Consider the following 14,618-nt stretch of genomic DNA (forward strand, 5'->3'; position numbering starts at 1 on the left):
GGCAACTAAGCTGTGTGTAACAGCAGGTGCTGATTGATTTAACGACAAGTGTACTTACTCCACGTTTTAAAATATCCCATGAAGTGTCTAATTTCACTCTGTGAAGTACTTCTGTGTAGCAACTCAGAGAAAATTAGATTAAATCCATATATTTTACGGTTTGGGGGTCGTTTACTAATAAGATGCTGATGCGGTACGTACAGGCTAACCTGCAAAGATGAGGTTGGTCTTTGGTCTTTGGTCTTTGGCTTTCCCATATAGCCTTTTATTGTCTCCAGTTGTCACTGGTCCAGATCTTGCAGACATTCCTATAGCACTGACCAGTTAAAAGACATGGTCTCAAGTTCTTTCCCATCTTGCAAGGTGGCAAGTGATAAAGCTGACAAACCAGATACTAAGGAGAAGAAACCTGAAGCCAAGAAGCCTGATGTTGGTGGCGAGGTTAAGAAGGGTAACCTCAACGCTAAAACGCCAAAGAAGGGGAAGGCCCACTGCAGCCAAAACCCTGTCCTAGTCAGAGGAAGTGGAAGATATTCCCGATCTTCTACGTATTCGAGAAAGGCCATGTACAAGGGGAAGTATTCAGCACCGAAATTCAGGCTTGGAAAGAAAAAGGAGAAGGTTCTTGCTACTGCCACAAAGTCACTTGGTGGTGATGAGAATGGTGGCAGCAAAGTGGTTAAACTTCATAGAATGCCTGGGCATTAGCTTACGGAAGGTATGCTCAGAAGCTGTTGAGTCACAGCAAAAAACCTGTCAGGCAGCAGGTGAGAAAACTGGGAGCTAACATCACTCCTGGGATCATTTTTACCATCTTCCCTGGAAGCCACAAAGGCAAGAGGGTGGTTTTCCTGAAGCAATGGAGCAGTGGTTTGCTACTTGTGACTGGTCCTCTGGCCCTCAATCGAGTTCCTCTGTGTAGAACACACCAGAAATTGGTGATTGCCACTTCCACCAAAATTGATATCAACAGTTGGAAAATTCCAAAACGTCTCTCTGATGCTCACTCCAAAGGGAAGAAGCTGCACACACCCAGACACCAGGAAGGTGAGATCTTCAACATGGAGAAAGAGAAATAGGAGATTACAGAGCAGTGCAAAGTTGATCAGAGAGCCGTGGACTCACAAATTCTGCCAAAATTAAAGCTGTTCCTCAACTTCAGGGCTAACTCTGCTCTCACAAATGGCGTTTATCGTCAGAAATTAGTGTTCTAAATTTCTTACAAGGAGCCTAATTAAATAACTGATCCATTAAAAATGAAAAAAAAACAGTCTTAAAAATACAAAAACCACATACAGGCATTAGACAGTAAATTTCTAGAGATACTCCTTCTATAGCCATCTTCAAAAAATACACATTTAAAGATGAGCATTTCAAGTTAAGAACATGGGGATACATTTCAGGGGAAAAATGGAGGCAGTTCACAACACCTCCACATTCCTTATGTATTTAGTGTTCAATCTTGAAAAGAGAATGTCATACACTTTATTGTAGTCTCGAATCTGCAATTAACAGAACTTTTAAGTAGTATAGATACTATGCTTATATGGAGACATCTGTCATATTTAAAATTATATAATATTATAATTTGATACATTTCTTTTGGGATCTTGACATTTGACAAAAATTGTCATTGACCAGTTAGTCTCTTGCATAATATTTTTTTAAGCTTATTTATTTATTTTGGGAGAAAGAGAGAGAGAGAGAGAGAGAGAGAGAGAGAGAGAGAGGGAATGCATGTACAAGTGGGGGAGAGACAGAGACAGAGGGAGAGAGAGAGGATCCCAAGCAGGCTTTGTGCTCTCAGTGAAGAGACCAATGGCAAGACTCAATCTTATGAACCACAATATCATGACCTGAGCTGAAATCAAAAGTCAGAGGCTTAACCTACTGAAACACCCAGGTGTCCTGTTTCTTTTGCATAACATTTATTGTCCCTACATATGTTATAGGTAAATAATTGCGCTGTATTTAAACAGCTCTTTGACTTCACATTTCTGTGGGTAAACCTGAGTTCTAATGGCTTGGGCCTAACACTTCTACATGAATACATGTTAGAGATAGATGGAAACAAGTATAAACGGGGTTAAGTTCAGAAGAAATAGGTTCAAAGTAAATCACATGGAAGAAAAATAAAGACCACAAATACCAGGTGGGACAAATTTGCCTTTGTGCAAGTATTTCAGGACAAATTTAGAAATGGTCATACTTGACCACAGGATGAAGGTGAATCAGAGCAGTGGGCCACAACTAAGAATAGCGAGTATAATACAATGTCACGTGAATGGGGAAAAAACTGACCTGTTACTTTTTTGATTAGCCCACTCTTCACCAAAACTAATAAATTCTATTGATCTGGGGAAGGAAACTGAGTATAATCAGTACTTTTAAATGCCATGGTCAACTTCTCCTTTCTAGAAAGTTGTGAATATGAACCTGTATAGCTACAATTAAGAACTATAGAAATGAATGAAAATAAAAATTATATTGAAATCATCTTACGATCTATAGTACCAAGTCTTTTTCTTTTTTTTTTTTTTAATTTTTTTTTTTCAACGTTTATTCATTTTTGGGACAGAGAGAGACAGAGCATGAACGGGGGAGGGGCAGAGAGAGAGGGAGACACAGAATCCAAAACAGGCTCCAGGCTCTGAGTCATCAGCCCAGAGCCTGACGCGGGGCTCGAACTCCCGGACTGCGAGATCGTGACCTGGCTGAAGTCAGACGCTTAACCGACTGCGCCACCCAGGCGCCCCCCAAGTCTTTTTCTAAGCTTATTGTTGAAAATTAGTTATGCCCATAAGTTGAAATTTGATGACAGAACAGAACTTTAAGGGCAAAATTTGAGTTTGAATAAAAATAACAAATTGAGGCACCTGAGGGGCTCAGTTGGTTGTGTCTGACTCTTGATTCTGGCTCAGGTTATGATCCCAGGTCAGGGTATCCAGCCTTGCATCGGGCTCTGCACTGAGCTCGGAGCTTGCTTAAGGTTCATTCTCTCTCTCTCTTTCTTTCCCTCTGCCCCTTTCTACCTCTAAAATAAAAAAAAATAAAAAATAAAAAAAGGAAAATAGTAAAACAAAAAATTTAAAAAAACAGTGAATTGTTAAGTAAGCATTATAAGCAAATACTTGCCTGTTTCAGGCTGTTACTGCATATTTTCTCTCCATTTATTCTGAATCTACTTTTTTATTCTTTCAAAGAGTTTAATGTTTTTCTCCATCAACATCTTGTATGTTAGAGTCTACACAATTATTTTTGTTATGGAAATAGCATCGTATTCTATTTTTTTCTCTATGATTATTGGTTGTATTGTCAATTTGTGTGAATAATTCATGAATTTAGAAACTTGACCAAAGTCTCTTATTGCTTTATTAGCCTGTTTATGAATCTGTGATACATCACTTACAAATACATTTCTTTTTCATTCTTATTCTCAATTTCCACTTTCTTATCTGATTATGTTTGTCAGGGCCTATACTACTATATTTCTCAGAACAGATTTTATACCAAAAACCTACAGGAAACACCACAATTCATTTGCAGACTAAAGGACTCATTACATTTAAGACAAGGAACAAGGCAAATAGCTCTATTATTATGCATATTTTCTGTATTTAAAAAAATCTTCATATTTATTGACTCAAGCTTAATAATTGCATACTCCAACCTTCTATTCCTATTTTAATTACCTTAATGGCTACTGGTGTTCTATTTTTTTCTTATGCTGATTTTACATTTTATGTTTTTTGAAATGTTTATATTTATGTTTTATTCAACTATATAGTGAATAAATTTTGTATACTATTTTTTTTTCTTTAATGTCTGTTGTGTGTTTGGAATTTTAAATGTATACATTCATGCTTACGAAAATATATTTGACATATATATGTCTATATGAATACATATTAAAGAAGGAAGCAAATATTAACAGGATTAAGTTCATATTGTAATTAAAATGATTCTACTTTCCTCTCCCTACCCTATCTATTTCTCATCAATGTCAGGTTTTTAAGCTCTGAGATAGTTTCTGCATTTTTAATAATCTGTGTGCTCTTTTTTATTTTTATTTTGTTTAATGTTCAGAACGAGCAAAAGAGAAGAGAGAGAGGGAGACAGGCTCCAGGATCTGAGCTGTCAGCACAGAGTCCAACACGAGGCTTGAACCCACAAACTGTGAGATCATGACCTGAGCTAAAGTCAGATACTTAACTGACTGAGCCACCCAGGCTCCTCCTTTATGTATGTATGTATGTATGTGTGTATTTGTTTATTTACTTATTTTAATTTTTTAAATGTTTATTTACTTTTGAGACAGAGAGAGACAGAGACAGAGACAAAGCTCAAGCAGGGGAGGAGCAGACACAGGGAGACACAGAATCTGAAGCAGGCTCATTGTGTGTTTTTAATGTATTTATTCACTTATGTCTATCTTTTTTTTTTTTTTTAAATTTTCTTCTATTTTCTTCTAATAGGACCACTCAGTTTCAGTTGTTTCAGTTACTGGCTGTTATTTTTTTTTTTTTTTAATTTTTCTAACGTTTTATTTATTTTTGAGACAGAGAGAGACAGAGCATGGACAGGGGAGGGGCAGAGAGAGAGGGAGACACGGATCGGAAACAGGTTCCAGGCTCCGAGCTGTCAGCACAGAGCCCGACGCGGGGCTCGAACCCATGGACCGCGAGATCATGACCTGAGCCGAAGTCGGCTGCCCAACCGACGGAGCCACCCAGGCGCTCCAATGGCTGTTATTTTAATACATGTATTTTCAGTTACAAATTTCCCTGTATGTACTGCTTTTTTTGTATCTGTCAGATTTTGGCATATGGTAGTTTTGTTTTCATTCAAGTCTATAGGGTTTCATAAATTTCTCTTTACACAAATTACATCTGATAGTTTTTTATGATACAGACAATAAGCCATCTTTAGAACTATCTTTTTGTTATTAACTTTTCAATATTTTTACTTACCTTTTACTCACTCCATCTATCATTACATAAAAGAAATATTTTTGACTATACAGGGAATTTTCTTCACCCAAATTCTGTAGGATTTTTGCTTAATAATTTTGAAATAGCATTGTAAGGTTAATATTTTTCATATGAAAAATGAGAATATGTTTCGTCTTTATATCTCCTGGATCTATTGTTTCGGATTTTGCTTTTGTTTTTTGACCTATGTGTCAGTCGGGTTTTAATCAAGAAAAGACACTGCACTTGATGTATTTCTTTTTTTTTTTTAATTTTTTTTTTTTAACGTTTATTTATTTTTGAGACAGAGAGAGACAGAGCATGAACGGGGGAGGGGCAGAGAGAGAGGGAGACGCAGAATCTGAAACAGGCTCCAGGCTCTGAGCGGTCAGCACAGAGCCTGACGTGGGGCTTGAACTCACAGACCGCGAGATCGTGACCTGAGCCGAAGTCGAAGGCTCAACCGACTGAGCCACCCAGGCGCCCTGCACTTGATGTATTTCACGATAGAATAGTGTTGGAAACCAAACAGCTGGCATAGCTTACATATCTATTTATCTTGAAGAATTCAGGACTTATTTTTCTTAGTGGCCTACCTCACCCAAGATCGTTTTCCAAGAGAGTCTTCATACGGATTTAAAATTTCTGAGACGCTGTATGCTAAAGTTTTGTTCTGTTTTGTTTTCACTTTTAACTGGTAGTTGCACAGGATTAAAATAATACCTTGACTTGACTTTCTTTCCCTTCAGTACTGTGAAAATACTACTCTCCTATTTACTCAACTATTGCTAATGAGAAAATTGAAATACACTTGTATCTTGTTTCCTGATGGGTGGTTGGGCTTTTCTTTAAGGAAGATTTTATCTTTTCGGTCTTTAGTTTAAATATAATGTGTCTATACATAGCAATTTAAAAACCTATTTTGTAGGGCAGCATAGGGAGCTTTTCAATCTGAATTAACTTTCCTTTCATAGGAGAAACTCTGAGTCTATGTTCCATGAGTCTATTTCCTTAAATATTTTCTTTCCTGCCACTCTAGCTTTTGTGCTGGGTCTCTTAATTTAGAGACGACGACACTTCTGTTTTATACCATCACCCCTACTTTTTGACTCTCCTTTGAAATTTTTATCCCTTTGTTGTCTGGCAGATATTAACCCAATATTCTTTTTTTTTTTTCACATGTATTTCTTTTTGAGAGACAGAGAGAGACAGAGCACAAGTGGCGGAAGGCAGAGAGAGAATGAGACACAGAATCCGAAGCAGGCTCCAGGCTCTGAGCTGTCAGCACAGAGCCTGACGCGGGGCTCGAGCCCATGGACCGCGAGATCATGACGTGAGCCGAAGTCGAAGGCTCAACCGACTGAGCCACCGAGGCGCCGCTTAACCCAATATTCTAATGTTTAAAGTTATTTTGGTCTGCACGCAGACTATTCTTCAATCCACCCACGAAATTTGTATTTCAGCTACAAATTCAGTGTGTCTCATGACTTTCTTTGCAGTTGGCCTTTCTTCATGACCGTTTCTTTCTTAGTTTTACACATACACCCTTTCACCTCTTTGACAAATTTTTTTTAGGTTAAGTCTAAATTTTTGTGCTCTGTTTATTAACTTTGCCTCATCTGGTATAGTCAACGCAGATTTTTTCCTTTTCTAAAATTGTGTAGCACTCAAATTTGATTATTACACTTTGCAAGCAAATATTCTCTCAAATATTCCATCAGTTACCTTGGCTCTTAATTTAGATCCTGGTGGAGGAAGTGGTGACTAAGAATATTGTGATTATGTAATGTACCATCCAAGTCAACATTTTTGAGTGAGAAGAGTGTGTTAAAATAATTAAAATCATACAATTTTATTAAGTAGTTGCTTATTAATGGCATGTTTTATTTTGCCGTGGATCTTCAAATAGTTCTTCTCACAAATTATTTTCAAAGATAAGATTCTTTCAAAACTAAAATATATCTGTCTACACTAAATTTTGAAAAATAGATTATTTTTAATTTCTTATTTGAACATTACTTTAAAAACACCATAAGCAGGGGCGCCTGGGTGGCTCAGTCGGTTGAGCGTCCGACTTCAGCTCAGGTCACGATCTCGCGGTATGTGAGTTCGAGCCCCGCGTCGGGCTCTGTGCTGACTGCTCAGGGCCTGGAGCCTGTTTCGGATTCTGTGTCTCCCTCTCTCTCTGACGCTCCCCCTTTCATGCTCTGTCTCTCTCTGTCTCAAAAATAAATAAACGTTAAAAAAAAAAAAGAAATTAAAAACACCATAAGCAGAATCATGGAATCATTATTCTTAATGTATGTGTATATATTGTATGTATATATATATATATTTTAATTTCTTGTGCTGTTTATTTATTTTTGTGTGAGAGAGAAACAGCGTGAGCAGGGAAGAAGCAGAAAGAGAGGGAGACACAGAATTCCAAACAGGCTCTGACACGGGGCTCAAACTCACGAACTGAGAGATCATGACCTGAACCGAAGTCAAATGTTTAAGTGGGTGAGCCACCCAGGTACCCCTTTATGTATATATATTAAACACATTTCATATAATACATGTAATGTGTTTAATACTATGGAACTGATATTTATCTGGGAGCATATTTTTTAAATTTTTTTTTTCAACGTTTATTTATTTTTGGGACAGAGAGAGACAGAGCATGAACGGGGGAGGGGCAGAGAGAGAGGGAGACACAGAATCGGAAACAGGCTCCAGGCTCCGAGCCATCAGCCCAGAGCCTGACGCGGGGCTAGAACTCACAGACCGCGAGATCGTGACCTGGCTGAAGTCGGACGCTTAACCGACTGCGCCACCCAGGCGCCCCAGGGAGTATATTTTTTAAATATGCTCTATTTAACTTTGTTTTTATAAAATTCCTTGTAATCTTCTTCAAACTTTTATTTTATGCTTAAAAAATTCAAAATAATTGTCTTCAATTGACTTTTATACTGCAGGTCATAATATTTTTTATTACAATATTTTTATTATATTCCCTATGCTGTACTTTTCATATGACTGCCTCTTCAGATCATAATTTTTTTAGGTTTATTTCTTTATTTTGAGAGAGGGAGGACAAGAGAGAGCATGCCCACGCAAAGAGAGGTGGGGCAGAGAGAGAGGGAGAGAGACTCCTAAGCAGGCTCCACTTTGTGAATGTAGAGGCCATCCAGGGGCTCAAACTCTTGAACTGTGAAATCATGACCTGAGTTGAAATCAAGATTTGGACACGTAACTGACTGAGCCACCCAGGCGCCCTTCAAGGTCATAATACTTTAATTGAATAAAATCTTGCAACAGATATTGAAATACCCGATAAACTCAGATGAAATAATACTAAATGGAGAAGTTTATGAATTCTAACTTTTTATGTTAAAAAATGTGTAAATATTTCATCCCGTGTTTTTTTGGCCTCCATTCTGAGTATATTTCTTTAACAAATATTTTTACGAGGCAAAATTTATACAATAAGTCTTTAAACTTTATTATTATTTTGAATGTTTTGGCAAACATAGACGCTAGAAATCAGAATCCTTTTCAAATGCATTCAGTTCCAGTATGGAATATAAACTTAACCAATGAAAATAGGAAGTCCATCAAGATTTCTTCCCACATATGAAGTATTCCAAATCACAATACTAAAATTTCAAAGTATTGCTTGTAAACTCTTCAATCTCTCATAGATTGTCTATTTTTTTTCTTAGTTTTTGGAGATATACATTGTAATATGTTTCTTTTTGAAAGCTTTCTTTTCGATAATTATAAGTGAAAACCACTTCTAAAATTTAATTGATAATAAGTAGCAAAGAAAGGTGACATTTACTGCAACGGCAAGTCATTTTTGTGTTAATAACAGCTTCATCACCTATTTCTTGTAGCTTGTTTGCTATAGCTGTGTATTTTTAGGAATGTTAGTCAATTTTAGCAACCAGTTTATATTTAGATTGATAGAGTACTGCAGTCTGTATGGACAAAATTATTTCCTTTATGTGTACCCCACTAATTCCAAGTACATTTCTATTCCAAAGCTTTCTTAGTTCAGCAAGAATAATGTTTATGTCATGATGCTGTGCTCTCAGGAAATTAGTATTTTTATCATTATCATTGCAAATAAAAATTAATATTCAAAGGTGCGTGGGAGGCTCAGTCTGTTAAGAGTCCAACTTTGGCTCAGGTCACGATCTCATGGTTCATGGGTTCGAGCCGCTCTTTGGGCTCCGTGCTGACAGCACAGTGTCTGCTTTAGATCCTCTGTCTCCCTTTCTCCACACCCTCTCTGACTAGTGTGCTCTCTCTCTCAAAAATAAACATTAAAAAAAAATTAATGTTCAGTGTTGAATCCCTACCTCAATATACCACTCAAATTTTCAAAGATTTGACTTGGTAACTTGGATTAAAATATCAAGCAATTATTGGAATTAACTGTTTTTCTCTGAGGCATCATATAGATGCCTCATAACATAACATAACATAACAGTGGTATCTTTTAAATGTTTAAAAGTCTTCTTTCGCTAATGAAGCCAACTCATTTCCCACTATCCCTTTACTTTTTATAAATGCATAAAAATGCTTGGGATAAAATAGGAGTGGAATTTAGAACAGCCAATTGTTTTAAGTAAAACCATATTTTACAGAGTGATATTTAAATGTAGATGTCTCACCTTCCACCATGGTATTAATGTAACTCCTAAAGTTGGAAGTAAGTGCTGATGTTTTTTCAGCATTTTTTTTGTTTGTTTTTGGTTTTTATGTGGCTAGTGACGTAATCCTCGTGACAGATATTAAATACCAACAGATTTTTTTGCAAGTTACACATTCACCCTCAACTTCCTTGAGAACTGCAAATTTAGTACATAAATTGTTCTTACCTTTGCAATTTTGCTTTTTGACCTCATAACTATGAAAGTGCTGCTTTGGCTGAAATTGATCTGTTGGACTCAGGTAATGAACACAAGATGACCATACATGGGGAATCAGAGGGACACGTTCTAAACAGAGTATGACTTCCTAGAGGAAATCAAGTCCCCTTGTGACCTTCATAATGTTTATTTTCAACATATAAGAAAGAGGAAAATGATTAACCAATCCAGTATTTTTCTCAAATGTTATTCTGTTGGGGCCCTAACTATTTACACATGTCCTCAAAAAGTAATGCAAGAAAGAAAAGAAAATGAAAACCTTTCAAGAAATATGCCCAGGAACTAGTGCAAAGTCTCAAAGTGATAGAGAGAAGAGAGCAAGTGTCCTTTGCTGGTACTCTGGAATCTCAAAATTGTGTCAAAAGGCCTTCATTCTGCATAGATATTTGTGTTTTCTTATTAAACTTGATACTATCCATGCTGAGCTGCTTAATAAGTGCTGGTGCCATGGTCTTGTGTGATTCCTATTCCTGTTATATTCAACCATGTTATTAAAATGACAGTTGAGGGGCACCTAGGTGGCTCAGTTGGTTGAGCATCCATATTGCCACTATATTTTCTTTGAAAACTATGTAATTGTTATAGGAGTGATCAATCCCAAGCAGGCTCTGGGCTGTCAGCACAAAGTATGACACAGGGCTCAATCTCATGAACAGTGAGATCATGACCTGAGCCAAAATCAAGAGTCAGATGCTTAACCAACTGAGCCACCCAGGCTCCCCTTTATAATACTATTCTTAAAGACCCACACAATCTTCTTAGGCAAGTTATGCAAGAATATAGAGAATTTAGGAGAGTGGTTCATGCAAATGCAAAAAAATAATCATTTGACAGAGAAATTTAAAGACAACTAGATTTTAACCTTTGAAATATATCTTGTGCTCGAATTCACACATTCATTTATTGATTTTTTTTTCTTTAAAAATGAACAAAACCAGTAACTGTAGTATGCTGTGCTTTAAGAAAGGTGTGGCCAGAACAATTTTTGACATTGACACAAAAATTAAAAAAAGAAACTGAAGCATCAAGTATGACTCAGTTTTATATGCAAAACATATTTGAACAGTGAGGTAATAACTAAATTATATGCAACTGTTTTAAAGAGCCCCTTTTTGAAGTTTATGTTTCAAATTATCTTCTGCTTTTCAATGCCCTATCAGTGTGTAAGTGGAAAGGATGGATTACAGTGTTTAAGTATCTTTTCATGTTTATATAAAATGTTATAGCATATGTGAAGACACTGTTTACATTTTATCAAGCATTCTACATATACTGGTTTTGTTCATTTTTAACAATGGCAATGCCAGTAGAAGGGAAACTGAATAAAGATTATTGACCTCTCCATATAAGAGTGCATGCTTTGTTTTTCCAGTTGAGTTGATAACTTTGGCAATGTTCATCTCTATTCTCTAATGTGTTTGTCCTTATGACCAGTGACATATGTGTAAGAGCTCTTTATGAAAGTTAGAAGTGAAATACACTGTGATGGTGGAGAGCCAACCTAACCAGCCCAGGAGGAGATCAAGCCTGTGATATGCACCTCATTAGCACCATGCTCAAAGCAAGTGCGCTAATCATTCACAGATTAATTGGGCCCAGATCACATTAGTCAACTTGTTTTTAACTTTCTCCTAGCTTCATATCCTATATGGATAAGCAATTAATAAGTGCTTTCCTATTACAAACTGTTTACATGAAATATGTAATATTATATGTTTATAATTATTGTTGTTCTCAAACTCATATGCTTTTAATTTTCCACATGTTAATAGTGAAAAAAAATATTTTAAATATTTAAGTATAGATGTTTTCATTGCTGACAAACTCCTGGATACGAATAGTTTAGTTTTATAAACAGAAGTAGGAATAAATGACCATTACTATGAAAAGTCAAAAAACAAAAACGATGCCCCTCACCCCTTGTTATACCAGGTACTTTTAGGCCACACACAGTCCCCAAATGTGGGGAGATAGCAACCCTATACTATCATCTCATTATATGATGAGGAGAACCATACAATTTAGCAAAGAAGAAAGTTCTTTTGGGAGAAGAAAATACTTATGTTTAAGTATGTATGTATGTATGTATGTGTTTTCAGGAAAAGAATAAGGAAATCCATGAGATAAGAAATGAAAAGCCATAAGGGAAAGAATTGGAATAAGGCTCAAAGTTTTTAATAAATACACACGAGTTCTTGGTAGGGTGAGCAATCTAGTAAGTAGGGAGGATTATAAAGTAAAGGATGGAAAAATTGAGAACTTTTATAATATTTTTTTTAGTGTTTTATTTATTTATTTTGAGAGAGAGGGAGAAAAAAAATTGTGAGGAGGGGAGAGGCAGAGAGAGAGAGAGAGAGAGGGAGAATCTCAAGCAGGCTTCACAATCAGTGCGGAGCCTGACGTGGGGCTCAATCTCATGACCGTGAGATCAGGACCTCAGCTGAAATCGAGTCACAAACGTTTAATCCACTGAGCCACCCAGTCGCCCTGTCTGAGGACTTTTAAACAGCAGGATACTATAATTTTCAATTTTAAACCAATGGTTTTCTGGTGTAATAATGCCAGTGAAGCGAGGTTCAGCAAAAAAAAAAAAAAAATAATAATAATAATAAAAAAAATGCTGTAGTCCAGATGCTGAATCCTCAGCAAGCAATGCATAGACATGGGGACGGCTCAAAATGTCTTCATAGTTCCAGGACAGCACAGCCACCCTACCAGTTAAGGCCGGCAGCCCTGATTTCTGTTAGTTTACTTCTTTTGCTTCTTTTATAAGCTACCTAATAAATTCATTTTCTGCTTTGGTTATTTGACTAATACTGCTTTGGCAGAAATAAATGAAAAGCCACAAAAGGGCACAGAAAGCAATGATTTTGCAGAAGCAGAGAATTGGAGCTGGCTATTGAAAAGTGAGCCTCTGGGAACCCGTAGATACCTCAAGAGGACTGGTGTTGATAACACCACCTAGTATGGTGTAACTCTGCTATGGGCCTGCTGTGATTGGCTACACCGCACTGTGATTTTTTTCAGTGCCTGTGCCATGCCGTTTGTTGCCTACTCTACACATCTCTGCCGAGTAGGATGTTGTGGAATAGAACCATCTGAAAACATGTGGAATAGAACGATCTTAAAACACGGAGTGTCTCTAATTTCTGTATAGATAACCTTCACAGGGTAAGAAATTGGACTCATTTCTTTCCATTCGTCCTAGAAGAAAATATTCAATAACATTTATATTTAAAATGAAAATAATGCAACAGTGCAGACAAATGTGGCCTCATGTCCGTGACCGTTAGTAATTACAATTCATATCTTCATGTCCTCCATTATGTATGGGTTTGTTTACCTCGACTTGATGATCTCTTGAGAGATTCATATGCTTCCATTACTGTCGTATATTTGCTTTGAGTCAGACTTAAGGAACAGTAAGCTTTGGGGAACAGCAACTAACCTCAGTCATCCCACCCAACTCCTTGAAGAGATGAATGTATTTTTTTATGTTTATTTATTTTTGAAAGAGAGAGAGAGAAAGAGAGAGAAAGCAGGGGAGGGGCAGAGAGAGAGAGGGAGACAGAGGATCTGACGCAGGCTCTGGGCTCAAACTCAGGAATGGCGAGATGGTGACCTGAGCCGAAGGCAGCCCGCTTAACTGACTGAGCCACCCAGGGGCTGCATGAATGTCCTTATATTAATGAAAATGATCATATATGATTAGTGGTGGCAACAATGAGAACGGCAGGCTGACTGACAGTGGCTGGCAAGAGGCTTCACCGATGTGAAACTAACAATTCCTCTATGTACTTCTTCCCCATTAACAAAGCTGCCCTTCCAGGAAGAAAGCTGCATCCAAAACTCGAGTCAAGTGTACTTGTCTTCACGCAGCTGCTAGCCCATGAGTTCCTCAAGGCACTCTTTCTCCTTGGTACAATTGTTTGATTGACAACTACAGAAAATAGTACGATTTTGCCATATGTTTGTCTGCAAACATTGCATTCTTTGACTTTCAAACAATTCTGTAAAGTGAAAGCATTTTCTTTCATTCAGAGTTGTTTTTGTGTGCAGAGATCTATTAATACCCCTTTCAAAAACTTTCTTCTCCGTTTGAGACCTTTTTTTCTTCTTCATTTTGAACTGGAAATTTGTTCTCTGATGATACTTTCTGGCTCCCCAAACCTAAAGAAATCACAGGGAATAAAATAAAGCCTTCTTCCTTTGATGTCTGTCCAAGAGCCTGGAAAAACTATCACCTCTTTCACCTAAAATTCCTTTTATTTTGTCCCTTGACTGCTAAGAGATGACAATTAAAGCATTCGGGGTCCAAAATAGAACCAGAAGTATAGTAAAAAAACAAAAGAAACATTCTAAGAAACACTTTAAGATTTCACCACGGTTACAAAATGTAAGATTAACTTTGCGTCTTAAAAAAATAGTGCAGTAAAGGACAGATATAGTTTTTTGATAATTCGGGCCAAAATACTTTAGACTGTAGAATATTTTAAGTTTTCCTGATAATTTCTGATTATAGTTTTAATTTTATGTTATCAAATTTAAAATGTAGTAAATTTCAACTTGCTTCAGTATATACATTCCGTTTCTCCTATAAGGACAACATTCTTAGTTTTCCCAAGTTTAGAGTATCTTAATTTAAATTGCCATCAAAATAGCATTATAATAATGCATGTTTGTCTAGGTGGAGAGAGATTATATAATCTGCAATGCAAGAAATGAGGTG

General features: G+C 36.8%; 1 pseudogene; it reads left to right on the forward strand.

Moving 5' to 3' along the window:
• The first annotated feature begins 333 nt into the window (after positions 1-333).
• Positions 334-1,214, forward strand: LOC124521162 (60S ribosomal protein L6-like; annotated as a pseudogene).
• The last annotated feature ends 13,404 nt before the right edge of the window (positions 1,215-14,618 follow it).

This window comes from Lynx rufus, unplaced genomic scaffold (assembly GCF_022079265.1).
Source record: "Lynx rufus isolate CCGP_SWC_20201006 ecotype Redwood Valley unplaced genomic scaffold, mLynRuf1.p SCAF_3, whole genome shotgun sequence".
In the NCBI taxonomy this organism is placed as follows: domain Eukaryota; kingdom Metazoa; phylum Chordata; class Mammalia; order Carnivora; family Felidae; genus Lynx; species Lynx rufus.